This window comes from Mesoplodon densirostris, chromosome 18, assembly GCF_025265405.1.
Source record: "Mesoplodon densirostris isolate mMesDen1 chromosome 18, mMesDen1 primary haplotype, whole genome shotgun sequence".
NCBI lineage: Eukaryota > Metazoa > Chordata > Mammalia > Artiodactyla > Ziphiidae > Mesoplodon > Mesoplodon densirostris.
This window is the reverse complement of record NC_082678.1, coordinates 47184023-47194344: the sequence shown is the minus strand read 5'-3', so window position 1 is coordinate 47194344 and position 10322 is coordinate 47184023. Positions and strand designations below refer to the sequence as shown.

At 48.2% G+C, this 10322-nt stretch overlaps 1 pseudogene; it reads right to left on the bottom strand.

Annotated features, from left to right (window-relative positions):
- Positions 1–8514: 8514 nt before the first annotated feature.
- Positions 8515–9262, bottom strand: LOC132478264 (high mobility group protein B1-like; annotated as a pseudogene).
- Between the last annotated feature and the right edge of the window lie 1060 nt (positions 9263–10322).

Sequence of the window (10322 nt, the reverse complement as noted above, 5' to 3'; positions counted from 1 at the left end):
TCTGATGTTTTTCTCATTATTAGATTGGGGTTATAAATTCTGGGGGGAAAAAGACCACGAGGATGGAGTGCCATTTTCATGCATCATATCAAGGATACATACTATCAACATAGCTTATCAATGTTGATGTTGACTTTGATCACCGGGCTGAGGTAGTATTTGTCAGTCTTCTCCACTGTAAAGTTGCTCCCCTCCCCCTTTCTATAGTGTATACTCTTTGGAAGGAAGTTACTCTGTGAAGCCCATGTCTAAGTAGAGTGGAGTTATGGTTCACCTCTTTGAGGACAGAGTGTTTACATATATTGTTTGGAATTCTTCTGCACCCTAGATTTGTCTCTTTCCTCCCCATTTATTTAGTTATTCCATCATTTATTTATATCAGTATGCACTGTTAGATATTTGTTTATTTTAACAACAGCTTTATTGGAATTCATGTGCCACACAACTTACCCGAAGTGTAAAATTCAGTGAGAATATATTCACAGGGTTGTGCAACTATCACCATAGTCAATTTTAGAACATTTTCATCATCCCCCAAAGAAATCCCATAACCTTCAGCAGTCCCTCTCCTCCATTTCCTCCCACCACACCCTCCCCCACCCTTAAGCAACCTCTAGTCTCCTTTCTCTCTCTATGGATTTCTCTATTCTGGACATCATTTCATATAAATGAAATCCTACAGTATATGGTCCTTTGTGACTGGCTTCTTTCACTTAGCAAAATGTTTTCAAGGTTCAGGTTTCAATGCCTGCCTGACCTTCCCCAGTGTTCAACTGAAAAAATAAGTGTAACCTGTAAAGTGCCTGACCCTTCTCTCTTTTGGTGATGGGTTGCATCCTCCTGGAGGTGTCACCCACCTCCACAACTGGGGGACTCTTACTATGAGCAGCTTCTACCCCTCCCCGCCTTTTCTCATTCCTTTCAAAATGTCCCTGACTATGCCCAGGTCTTGATGCCTACTTTTCCATGGATAATCTGAGAAGCTGGTCCTTGCTAAAGTGTTTTTTTTTTTTAATTTTTAAAATTTTTGGCTGCATTGGGTCTTTGCTGTGCACGGGCTTTCTCTAGTTGCGGCGAGCAGGGGCTACTCTTCATTGCGGTGCACAGGCTTCTCATTGCGGTGGCTTCTCCTGTTGCAGAGCACGGGGTCTAGGCACAAGGGCTTCAGTAGTTGTGGCTCACGGGCTGTAGAGCACAGGCTCAGCAGTTGTGGTGCATGGGCTTAGTTGCTCCGCGGCATGTGGGATCTTCCCAGACCAGGGCTCGAACCCGTGTCCGCTGCATTGCCAGGTGGATTCTTAACCACTGTGCCACCAGGGAAGCCCCTTGCTAAAGTTTTAATGGCTGCTCGTGCCTTACAACGTTGACCTTTTGCAGTATTTAATCTCCTTCTGTGTACTGTTCAATAGAATTTCAGGTACAAAACAGATTAATAGGGAAGATCTTTGGGGATGGATGGTGCTCTGTCTTTCCTACATTTAATGAAGTGCAGTGCAGCAAATACACTAAGTTAACAAATTGGATTCGTCAATGGAGATCATCTGTGTCCGAGCATTCTGTGGAAGAAACTGCCCAAGAACGTAGCGACTTGATCACTGTGGCTGTTGTGATTTTTATGGAAACTGGCTCAGTCGAACAGGGTGCTGGGTGAGGGTGTGGCAGGGATTTCAGACATGATCAGACACAGTCTTGCACTCTAGCAGGGAGACAGACAGGCACATAAATAACTCACGCGGGCAGAGAGCAACGTTGTGATCAAGGTTAAGCAAAGCATCTCTGGAACCTTGGAGCAACTTTGGATTCTGGCTGGGGGCGTGGGGACAGATTTTTAGAGGCAGTGTGGTTTGAGCAGTTGGGGTGGGGTAGGGCAAGATGCAGATGGAGGGAGGGTGGCTGAGATCTGAGCACAGCCTGAGCAAAGGCTCCGAGGTAAGAAAAGGCAGGGCATCTTTGGAGGACAAACAGATGGGGAATGCAGGGGTCTGTATGCGTGAATGTGGGCGGGGGTTGGGGGAGGCATGTAATGGTGGGAAAGGCTGGCAGGGAGCAAAGTGGGGAAGAATTAGACCTCTCAGGTGAGCTGTTTGGAGGACAGTTGATATGTGGTAGGAAACCACAAACCTTTTTGGGCAGGGGAGGAGCTGACAAGATCTGTGTTGGGAAGTGGGGGCTGGTATGGGGGAGGAAAGGATGTGTTTACGCACGGAGGGGACTGGATGCCAGGGGCTGAAGGTGCAAAGAAGGCCTGCCTCTGTTGCTTCCTGCATGTGTGACCTTGGACAAGTTCACTTCCATCCCCTGAGCCTCTTCTTCCTCATCTCTAAAATGGGATCCACCAGTTCTGAGGGGTTTGATGTGCAGCTTGGAGGAGAGAGTGTAGGGAGTGGGTTTGTCTGTCGTCGGTGAAGCAGGTAAAGCCAGTGACTGGTGAGGACTGATGAGGATGGTGGGGAGGAAAGGAGATAATGATGACCACATGACAGAAGCTTCCCTGGCATTATCTCATTTAATCATCTTAACAACCCTTCAGAGTGGGTGTTATTAGTACTCCCATTTTACAGATGAGGATTCAGGGACTCACAGTGGAAAAATCACTCACCTGAAGCTGGGAAGTAGAATCCAAGTCAGGGTGCCTGCAAAGAGTGGAGGACAGTCCCTTCCACCTGCCTTGGGGAGATGGGAGTCGGGGAGAGGAGGGGTGGCTATGGCAAGAAGGGGGAGTGCATATCGAGGAGCCCAAGGATGGGGAAAGGCATAGAAACTCATCCTCAGAATAGGATGGGTTTAATCAGGGCAGGCTTCCTGGAGGAGACAAGTTTTGAGCCACGTTTTATAGGACAGGAGTCATCTTGGGGCAGGAAGCAGGTCATGGAAGAAGGTCATGTCCCAAACTGAAGTCATAAAGTCATGATCTTCCCTCTCAAACTTGCCCTTGTCCAGCTTGAATGGCACTGCAGCCAGATGCCCGCACAAACCAGGAACTCAGGCACAACTTTGTTGTCTGTCTCCCCTTCACCCATGTCCAACCCATCCCCTGGACCAGTGGACACTACTTCCTTTGCTCACTTGAGTCCTCCCATTTCTCTCCATCTCCATCACTATCCCCTGTACAAACCAACACTGTCCCACCTGGACCCCTGCAGGAACATCTAACCTGGCCACCTTGCTCTTTTCCACCAGGATGATCTTACTGAAATGCCCATCAGATCATATCGAAGAGAGTGAAAGGAGACAGGCGGGGACCAGATGCTTTCGTTTGGGAGACCATAGGAGCAGTGAAAGCCCTCTGCCCTCCAGCAACCTGCATTCTGGGAAATCTCCCCCAGCAAAGAGCCTGTGCCCCATCGGGCAATGTCAGAGCACCTGCACAATTTTTTCTTTTCATAGCACTTTATGCAGTTTGTAATTTCATAACACGGACACACACACACACAATTAAACGTTTGGAATAATAGGTAATACCTCTCTTGTATAAAAAGACACACTGTTAAAAAGTCACTCCCCCCATCCCCACCATTCCCCCAGCTCTCCCTTACCCGCACCCAGGTAACTACTTTTATTAGCTTTTGTGTCTCCAGAATTTCTACATATGAAGATAAGCAAATAGGAGTTCTTACTTTATTCTCTCCCCCTTTTTAAACATAAAGTACACATACTGCCCTTTCTGCACTTGATTTTTATTCTCTTAACAACATATCCTGGGGCTTCCCTGGTGCCACAGTGGTTAAGAATCTGCCTGCCAATGCAGTGGACATGGGTTCGAGCCCTGGTCCGGGAAGATCCCACATGCTGCAGAGCAACTAAGCCCGTGCGCCACGACTACTGAGCCTGTGCTCTAGAGCCGTGAGCCACAACTACTGAGCTCACGTGCCACAACTACTGAAGCCCACGCGCCTAGAGCCCATGCTCCACAACAAAAGAAGCCACCTCAGTGAGAAGCCCGCGCACTGCAATGAAGAGTAGCCCTTGCTTGCTGCAACTGGAGAAAAAAGCCTGTGTGCAGCAACGAAGACCCAACACAGCCAAAAATAAAAATAAATAAATTTTTTAAAAAAAATGTTTTAATTGAGTGCATTCTCTGTGTGCTATCATGCAAAGAGCTCCAGGATACATTGTTTTTTTGTTTTTTTATATAAATTAATTTAATTTATTTATTTTTGGTTGCGTTGGGTCTTCGTTGCTGCGCGCGGGCTTTCTCCAGTTGCAGCAAGTGGGGGCTACTCTTCATTGCGGTGTATGGGCTTCTCATTGCAGTGGCTTCTCTTGTTGCGGAGCACGGGCTCTAGGCATCCAGGTTTCAGTAGTTGTGGCACACAGGCTCAGTAGTTGTGGTGCACGGGCTTAGTTGCTCCCCGGCACGTGAGATCTTCCCAGACCAGGGCTTGAACCCGTGTCCCCTGCATTGGCAGGTGGATTCTTAACCACTGCGCCACCAGGGAAGTCCCTAAAACACTTTTTTTTTTTTTTTTTTTTTTTTATCGGTACGCGGGCCTCTCACTGTTGTGGCCTCTCCTGTTGCGGAGCAAAGGCTCCGGACGCGTAGGCTCAGCGGCCATGGCTCACAGGCCCAGCCGCTCCGCGGCACGTGGGATCTTCCCGGACTGGGGCACGAACCTGTGTCCCCTGCATCGTCAGGCGGACTCTCAACCACTGCGCCACCAGGGAAGCCCCCTAAAACACTTTTTATGTCTGCACACTGTTTTACTGTATGGATGCACCATAATTTATTTAACCAACCCCCTGCTGATGGGTACTTGGGCCATTCCCTGTCTTTTGTCATTATAAACAGTGCCACAGATTACCTTGTCCAACATGCTAGAATCTGTAGATAAATTCTCTGAAGGGGGATCGCTGGATTACAGAGGAATTACATGTATAATTTAGACAGATGTTGTCAGGCTGTCCAGCAGAGGGCTTGTACCAATTGACAGTCCCACTCGCCCCAGGGGGCCTGTTTAAAATGATATATTGTTCATGTGATTATTTGATGGCTTCTCTCCCCACAAAACTGTAAACTCCAGGATGGCAGGGATTATGTGTCTTTTGCTCATTGTCATGGGCACTCAATAAATACTGAATTAATGGACAGATTTATAATTCTACCAGGAATGGGTGGCCAGGGTGGGTGAGATCCTTTCATGTTCACCTTGCCCAGTCCAGCTTCCCCAATCCTTGCTCTGGGCTGATTGCCAATCCAGAGGGTGGCTGGGACCCTGTGTGAAGTTCTGGAAGATCTAATCCTGACATCTGACTCATGACCCCCACTCCAGAGCAGACTTTCTCCTGCTGTGAACTCAAGAAATCCAATGTCTCAGTCTTATAAAGGGCTTGGAGAATGGACCCTTGTCTGATGCTTGAATCCCCTGCCCAGCCTCTGCTTACATACCTCTGGTGACAGGGAACTCACTCCTTCCAAGTGACTCCTTGCAACTTCAGACAACTAACTTTTTAAAAATAAATTTATTTTGTTTATTTATTTTTGGCTGCATTGGGTCTTCACTGCTGTGAGTGGGCTTTCTCTAGTTGCAGCGAGCAGGGGCTACTCTTTGTTGCGGTGCGCGGGCTTCTCATTGCGGTGGCTTCTCTTGTTGCGGAGCACGGACTCTAGGTGCGTGGGCGTCAGTAGTTGTGGTGCACAGGCTTAGTTGCTCCCTGGCTGTGGGATCTTCCTGGATCAGGGATCGAAACCGTGTCCCCTGCCTTGGCAGGCAGATTCTTAAGCACTGCACCACCAGGGAAGTCCCAGACAACTAACTTGTAAACAGTTTTTCCATCTATTGAGTTGAAACCTGCTCCCTGTAGCTGCCTCTTCTTCAGGGAATTTTAACTGCGGCTCCCTGGAAACAGGGCTTTCTGGCAGACGAGCAGGGGTATATCTGGGGACAGGTACCTCTCATCTATCATTTTCTAGCAAGTAGGGCCAACTCCCAAAGGATCCCTGCAGAGCCCTGCGTGCCCACCTCCTCACTCTCTCCTGTCTTGCCTGCAGGTATGTGCAGGAAGGGCGGTTCCGAATTGAGGAGAGGACACTGACAGCCTTCCAGTGGCTCTACAGCCCCCAGCAGCATCGCATCCTCAGCCGTGCTGACCTTGAGTCTCCCTCCAGGTAAGGGGACCCACTGCCCTTACTCTCATCCTTCGTCCAGGCCCCTCCAGTTGGTACTTATTATGCAGCCAGCCCCACACTGGTCCATAAACTCCCAGTGGGGAACCACGGCCTTCAGTGGCATTGAGGCCTTCCAGGGTCTTTGAAAGAGTGTCAGCCGGGGTGCTTGTCCAGCCTAGAATGCACTGAGTGATTTGAGGCAAGTCATTTTCTTTGCTTTCTCCTCCGTAAAATGAGTATGATCATATTTTCCCTGCCTTCTATCAGGAAGATCATGAATCTCAAGTGAAATGATGCCTGGAGATCATCAGCTGGTTCCTCTTATTTTATATTTTTGGCCGTACTGTGTGGCATGTGGGAATCTTAATTCCCGGACCAGGGATAGAACCTGTGCCCCCTGAAGTGGAAGCGCAGAGTCTTAACCACTGGACTGCCAGGGAAGTCCCGCTGGTTCCTCTTTAAGAGGGAGAGCGGCTGGCATATTTGCTGGGCAGTCCCTGCTTTGACCTGGGTAGAGCCAGCCCTTCCTTTCTTGTCGCTCTCCTCCGCCATGCCAGAGAACCCAGCTGGGATCCTGAGTCCAGGTGAGGGGCACCCAGCTTCCTGCTCCCAGGCTCCTTCCCGCCCACTCTTCCTCCACACTGTGGACAGACATGAGCCGTGTTAGCAATCTCGATGGAGATATCCCCGGGAGCCCTGCTGCTGCTACACCCCTTCCCAAGGCTTCTGCTAGACCTGACCCAGGACCTTTCTTCCCACTTTCCCCATCAAAACTTCTTTGCACCAGCTTCTAAATTAGCAGGCCCCTTGAAGTCAAGAATGAACAGGGCTTTCCTCCCAGGGGTGGAAAAGAAGAATGGAAGTGATGTCATTTGGGGGTACACCATGTGCTGGCCAGCAAGAGAACAGGGACAAGGCTCTTACCGCATCTCCCCAAACCAGCCCCAGGAATAAGGTTCAGAGATGATGGGAGACTTCACCTACCCAGACATCTGCCAGGAGTCCTGTTTAGCTAAGAGCAGTGCATGTACTTTCTCTTGTCTCAATGACGATTTCAGAAGGTACAGGAAGCAGTGAGGGGGACAGGTATTCTGAATCCAGTTCTGCCCAGAGAGGAAGAATTAATTGGATGATGATGTGACATGACAGGAACCCTGGGAAAGGTGACTCAGGCCACCTGGGAACTCTTGATATTCAGGAAATGGGAGGTCAGACAAAAATTTGCCCTAAACTCTAGAGGGCAGATTTCAGATCATGCAGAGAAAAGACCGAAAAGGCGCTAGAGCTTGAGGCAAGAGTATCAGGAAGGGTGCGGCAATGCGATCCTGAACGTACAGTTGTGAATGCTTGCAGGGACAGAGAAGGAGGCTGTCCTGGGGACATGCTGGTGAAGCACAGACATGAAGGGCACATGGTCAGAATCCGTTTCAGGCAACGTGCAAAGCCCTATTGTGAGCCAAGCACCATCTGACGTAAAGCAGCTTCTTCCTCACCTCCTTTCCTCTCGTCAAAAGCTCTCCACTACCTGACGTTATCTTATTTGCCTATTTGTTCATTGTCTGTGGCTCCCCTGGAATGTGAGGTCCGTGAGGGCAGGGCCTTTTCCCTCTTGCCCTCTTCTGTATCCTGAGGTCCTAGCCCAGAGAAGGAGCTCATTAATCAGGCACCAGGTGAAGGACAAATGAACATAATGCAGGCTCACCAGTAGGAAGGCTGGAAGGGAAGCTAGCTCCAAGACTGATGTGGGCCAGCTATACCCGCCCAAGATAACAGCCAGGGAAGAAGAGGAGGGTGGGACCTCCTGCCCGTGCAGGTGGCTCGAGGCTAACCTTTTCTGAGCCAAAGAACAAGAATTCTCTTCAGAGTCACAGGAGCCCAGTTGAGTCCATGGCGGAGGGAAGCAATCATAAGATAGGAAGGACGGAGTTATTCAAAATAACTTCAGCTTTCATACCTGGGAAGGCTACCTCCCAGGAGACTTGAAGAGGAAGCTGCCATAACTCTGTGACTCAGCACTCAAAAAATTAACTATTATTCTTTTTTTTTAAATAAAAAAATTGTATTTACTTAGAAGCATTCAGAATGTCAACAAAACAGCTGCAACTTTTTTTCTTTTTTTTTGCAATTACAGAGTGGCATTCAGTTAACAGCACAACAATTATTTCGTATAAGCTGCATCAGAGACAACTGAAGATGAAAAAACTACCATCCCCATATATAACTAATTTGTGCTGTGCACCAACAAGTACTTGCTTTAAATTTCCATGCCAATCTACAACCCCCATACTGTACCAGGCAAGGTTAGTGGCTATTGAAAATACCACCAGGACAGGGCTATCGAAAGACACATTCGGTAGTGTGTTAACTATACAAGAAATGACACTGTACAGTTTAAAAACAAATCTTTAAAAGGAGTGAGTTGTGTACAGGGGGGTTAAATGCTTTATAGACAAGAAAAAAAAACTGCGCTAGAACCAACTTATTCATCATCATCATCTTCTTCCTCTTCATCCTCTTCATCTTCCTCATCTTCCTTTTTCTTGCTTTTTTCAGCCCTGACGACTCCCTTTTTTGCTGCATCAGGCTTCCCTTTAGCTCGGTATGCAGCAATATCCTTTTCGTACTTTCCTTCAGCTTAGCAGCCTTCTTCTCATAAGGCTGCTTGTCATCTGCAGCAGTGTTTTTCCACATCTCTCCCAGTTTCTTTGCAACATCACCAATGGATAGGCCAGGATGTTCTCCTTTGATTTTTGGACGATACTCAGAACAAAACAAGAAAAAGGCCGAAGGAGGCCTCTTGGGTGCATTAGGATCCTTGAACTTCTTTTTTGTTTCCCCTTTAGGAGGGATATAAGTTTTCATTTCTCTTTCATAACGGGCCTTGTCCGCCTTTGCCATGTCTTCAAACTTTCCTTTCTCTTTAGCAGACATGGTCTTCCACCTCTCTGAGCACTTCTTAGAAAACTCAGAAGTTGACGGAAGCATCTGGGTGCTTCTTCTTGTGCTCCTCCCGGCAAGTTTGCACAAAGAATGCATATGATGACATTTTGCCTCTCGGCTTCTTAGGATCTCCTTTGCCCATGCTTAATTATTTTTCCTCCGCGAGGCACAGAGTCGCCCAGTGCCTGTCCGGCCCTCACTTGCCCCGGCGCTGTCTCTATCAGCTGTTATTCTTACATCACAAAAGTTGTACTAACTTCTGTGTGTTTATTATGCATCATGTTGTAAATGCTTTGCAGGCATAAATTGATTTAATCTTCATAACAATGCTATGATCTAGGTACTGTACTCCCCATTTATCAGATGACAAAGCTGAGGCGCAGGGTAAGTGGCAGTGCTTGCAACCACTATGCGCATGGCCTCTCAGAGAATGAGGCATGGGCTCCAAAGTGGGAGATGGCGAAGGTAATTTTTATCATTGCAGAGAGGAAATAAGTTCACGAACCATAAATAAGAGAGCTTAGCATCATTCCTGGTCAGGTTTCAGAGTCTGTTATTAGAGAGATGGTTTGGGGGTACTTAGAAAAGAAAGAGATAGAGGACCAGCAGCAGTGAGTGAATTCCCTGGGAACCCACCCTGCTGGGGGAAGCTTATTTGCTTTTCTGATTAGTTTTCTAGACTAGAAGGTACGTTGGGGGTGGTAAAGCAGGAGACAGTGGTTCTGAGTTTCTGCAAGAAATTGTTCTTTTCTTCCCATCAAAGCCTGCAGGTGACACAGAGGAATGTGGGCTGGGGGAGGGCACAGCTAGGGAGGCTGATGAGTGGGCTGCCCTTGCTGAGTCTGCTCAGTGTGTTCATGAGGGACTTGGTGAGGAAGGATGTGGACAGCATGCCAGGGACATTGCCGATGGCAGGAACCAGGGCACCATCCCAACGGACAAGATGGCACAGTTGGACCCGAAGTGCCCTGGAGGCTTGGAGTCCAGGTCCAAGTCTAGAAGGCACAGTTTAACAGAAATAAAGGAGAAGTCTATTTTGGGCTCCAATCTTGTCTGCATCTGGGCAGCAGGCTGAGGGGATCAACTGTCTGAGAGGTTCCAGTTGACTAGAAGCTTGGCCCCATGTTTTAAGAAAATGCTCATGTCTTGGGGCTGCAAGAGATCAGGGCAGAGTCCAGAGCTGAGGAGGAAAGTGCTGCTATTTTGTCTCAGACTAAGAGGAATGTTCTATCATTTCCTCATTTATTTTGTGGACAGAGATTGAGCACATTCTTCT